Source organism: Coregonus lavaretus, assembly GCF_964263955.1.
Source record: "Coregonus lavaretus genome assembly, chromosome: 19".
NCBI classification, from domain to species: Eukaryota; Metazoa; Chordata; class Actinopteri; order Salmoniformes; family Salmonidae; genus Coregonus; species Coregonus lavaretus.
Window position 1 is genome coordinate 2,602,236 of NC_140006.1, and position 4,472 is coordinate 2,606,707.

Genomic DNA, 4,472 nt, shown 5'->3' on the forward strand with positions numbered 1-4,472 from the left:
CATCTGTATTCACCAAATTGTGTGTGCTTACCCTTAGATATATTCTCAAGACTTGTATGGAGGGAATTGTTGATATGTTGTCAAATTTAATTCTAGATAATAACATTCTTTGGAAATATGCACAAAAATGCCATTTTCATACATCTTTAGTATTTTACGGATAGAAAGATAATAAAAAAGTATATATCCACAAGTCTGGTCCTGTATTTGCAGTTTATGCACATATTTATTGAGATATCGCCTAATTTGCATATTTTAGCAGACACCCTTATCCAGAACGACTTACATGAGCAATGAGGGTTAAATGCTTTGCTTAAGGGCACATCGACAGATTTTTCACCTAGTCGGCTCGGGGATTAGAACCAGCGACCTTTCGGTTACTGGCACGACGCTCTTACCCACTAAGCTACCTGTATTATATTGATGTTTATATTCAGCTGGTAAAAGTTCATTGTGATATGAATAAGGGGGGAAAATACCCCATTAGGGTGTGTTGCCTCGCCTTAAACTCATGGCCTTACTCGTATTGGCTATTCAAATTGTTTCATATTCTTTTCTGTGTTTTAAATATGAAAACATTGAAAATATTTGGGACAGAAAGAGAATATTGCAAATGGGTATTTTTGTTACTTACTTAGACTCCCGGCTCACAGTCACACATCTAGCCCTGCTGTGTGGAAGAGGAGAGAGATATCTATAGGAAACAACTCAGAGCTAATAAAGTTGTAACTCGTTCAAACACAGAAGCGATTATCCAATTATTGCAAATTAACATTCCAAACTCTCTTTCCAGGAACTCCGGAACCCCAGTGTGTTCCATGTTCAGCGCTAGGTTATTGGACACCACCTGTGAGGAGTTAGCAGCCTGGATGAAAACGATGGAGGGGAGCGAGGGGGAGAGGAGAGGGGGCCATGGCCAGACTAGACTGTAGCGTGTCAGATCCCCGTCTGTCCCCCCCCCTTTCTGGGGCCCCTCTCTGTTATTGTTTTGACTGAGAGGCTAAGGTCACGTGGGCGGCGCTGTATTATGTCTGGGTGTCTTGGAATTTAGGTCACGCTAGAGACCTCTCCCTCCTCCCCTCTTCACTCCCTCCCTTCCCCTGTCCGATCTCTTCTCTCTTTTGAGCTGGCTCTCACTGAGACCTCTCCCTCATCTCTCTCCTTTCAGCTTCTCTGTCTCATTCTCTCCCCTCTCCCACCCCTCTCTTCTCTTCTTCTAACGAACTCTGCTCTTTAATCCTGTGTCTTGTGGCGCTGTGCTATTTCGTTCCCGCGTTAGCTAGCTGTCTGGATCAATGTGTCCCTGTCTCTGTGTGTGTCCCAAATGGCACCCTATTCCCTATGGGCCCTTGTCACAAGTAGTGCACTATAAATGAGACCGACCGCCTTGATTCAGTCTTATGTAGCAAATTGAAATTGTGTTTTTTACACTGGATAAAACCTGAAACACAGAGCTACAAAATGGTATATCATACACTGCATTTAAGGAAACAATGGGAAAGAAATTCTGCTTTGAAAGTTGATAAACTTGTAATCTCACTTTTGAGAAAATGGCCTTTGAATGTTTTGGTACCTACTGAAGAGCTCTTCTTTGTCTACATCCATTCAGCATCGTTCACACCCTCTTAAGCTTTAGCCCCACCCATCTCGTTTCGCTCTCGGAGCGTTCAGAGCATACAATTGGCGCTCTGGCGGATGAGTAGGGTTGATCCGAGCGTTCTGACCTCACAACGGCAGTCAAGCACCCAAGCTAACTGGCTATAACATTGGCTAGCTTGCTAGCTACTTCCAGACACAAAATTGGGATTATGGTTCATTGCTTACCTCTGGATAACATGAAAACAGCCTAACCAGCACCCCACTGACCATTTTACTCGCCCTAGCAGAGCTGGTTAGGCTGTTTTCATGCTATCCAGAGCGTTGGTGACTGTAACTGTGCTGCTGGCAACAATTTAATTACGCTTTTTTGCTGACGTTTACTGACACCGGACATATTCAATGGGTGTTGTGCATTCGTAAATTCATCAATTATTCTGCACTCTGGTATACTCAGACTGAATTTACGAATGCATCCGAAATGGTTACTTGCATTGTGGAGTCTATTGTTAACCTATTTGTAACCTAGAGGTCGTAACTGCTCTAGTTTCATGAAACACACAGAGTTCTAGCAAATCATCAGTCGTATACGCGACTTTTGACCTGTTTTATGTATCCATAGCACACGACAAAAATCATCCCTTTCCCTGTTTATCGTAGCACTGTACCCAGTACAGTCTCAATAAAAACTAGTTTACATTGATGATGGCCTTTCACCTCTTGTCATTTCGGACTAGATTATTCTGGTAATAGCTATTATCTAGGGTCAATTGCGGACCCTCCCCGTTTCGTAATAATAATTATTTCCTTTGAGATTTTGGTAACTTTTCTCTGCCCTCCACAAGAATTACTATTCTCATACAAGTTCAAATAATTTCACCAAAATCCAAGAATAAAAATTACTGACCTTTTCCTTGCAGTTTGGATTTAAATGCTTTTTCAAACTCGTTAACGTCTTTATCGTTCATAAGAGTAATCACCGGCCTGTTTATAACCTTAACGTCGAAGGCCAGGACTATTCTCCACGGATGCAATCACCCGGCCGTGCACGGATTCTGTGTCCTTAGAACGATAAAGACGTATTCAAGCTCCGCTCAAAGGATCAATCTGTCATGTGAATTTCTATCTCTAATTCAACCTAAGCTTGAATCATTACCAGAGGTTGTAAGGCTCTGGTTTTAATCATCAATGATTCAAGGTCCACAACCCACAAGTATTATCTGTATATTTATTCATGGAGAGCTCTGCCGCCAAAAACACAAACATACGATTTTATACTTCCTGAACTTGACTCCTCCCACCTTTAGGTGGCTTTTCTAAACAGTTTCCGCCTTCCCCTTCACCCTTGAATGTTTAGTACCGCCCCCTCTGTTAGTGGTTTGACACTACATGATAATTCTAACATTTATGCTGTATTTGGGGTGAAATCCTTTAGTCATTATTCTTAAAATCCAAATTAATCTAACAATCTGAAAATGTAGCTAGCTAGACTATCTTACCCGTATATACAACTGAAGTCGGAAGTTTACATACACCTTAGCCAAATTAATTTAAACTCAGTTTAAATTAATGGGTCATTTGGAAGACCCATTTGCGACCAAGCTTTAACTTCCTGACTGATGTCTTGAGATGTTGCTTCAATATATCCACATAATTTTCCTTCCTCGTGATGTAATCTATTTTGTGAAGTGCATCAGTCCCTCCTGCAGCAAAGCACCCCCACAGCATGATGCTGCCACCCCTGTGTTTCACGGTTGGGATGGTGTTCTTCGGCTTGCAAGCCACCTCCTTTTTCCTCCAAACATAACGATGGTCATTATGGCCAAACAGTTCTATTTTTGTTTCATCAGTATGTGCAGTTGCAAACCGTAGTCTGTCTTTTTATTGTGGTTTTGGAGCAGTGGCTTCTTCCTTGCTGAGCGGCCTTTCAGGTTATGTTGATATAGGACTCGTTTTACTGTGGATATAGATACTTTTGTACCTGTTTCCTCCAGCATCTGCACAAGGTCCTTTGCTGTTGTTCTGGGATTGATTTGCACTTTTCGCACCAAAGTACATTCATTAGTAGGAGACAGAACGCGTCTCCTTCCTGAGCGGTATGACGGCTGCGGTCCCATGGTGTTCATACTTCCGTAGTATTGTTTGTGCGGATGAACGTGGTACCTTCAGGAGTTTGGAAATTGCTCCCAAGGATGAACCAGACTTGTGGAGGTCTACAATTCTTTTTCTGAGGTCTTGGCTGATTTATTTTCATTTTCACATGATGTCAAGCGAAGAGGCACTGAGTTTGAAGGTAGGCCTTCAAATACATCCACAGGTACACCTCCAATTGACTCAAATTATGTCAATTAGAAGCTTCTAAAGCCATGACATCATTTTCTGGAATTTTCCAAGCTGTTTAAAGGCACAGTCAACTTAGTTTATGTAAACTTCTGACCCACTGGAATTGTGATACGGTGAATTATAAGTTAAATAATCCGTCTGTAAACAATTGTTGGAAAAATTACTTGTGTCATGCACAAAGCAGATGCCCTAACTGACTTGCCAAAACTATAGTTTGTTAACAAGAAATGTGTGGAGTGGTTGAAAAATGAGACTCCAACCTAAGTGTATGTAAACTTCTTACGTCAACTGTATCATGCATGATGGACGCGTCTCCTTGTCACGGATAACATGGTTGCCCTGATTCTCCATCTCTTCAGCTATCATACTCTAATTCCACTGATTTCAAGACTCGATCCTCCAGAAAGTGGAGAGCAACAGATTTTCTATGGGATTAAGGTCTGGAGACTGGCTAGGCCACTCCAGGACCTTAATGAGCTTATTCTAGAGCCACTCCTTTGTTGCCTTGGCCATGTGTTTTGGGTCATTGGCAT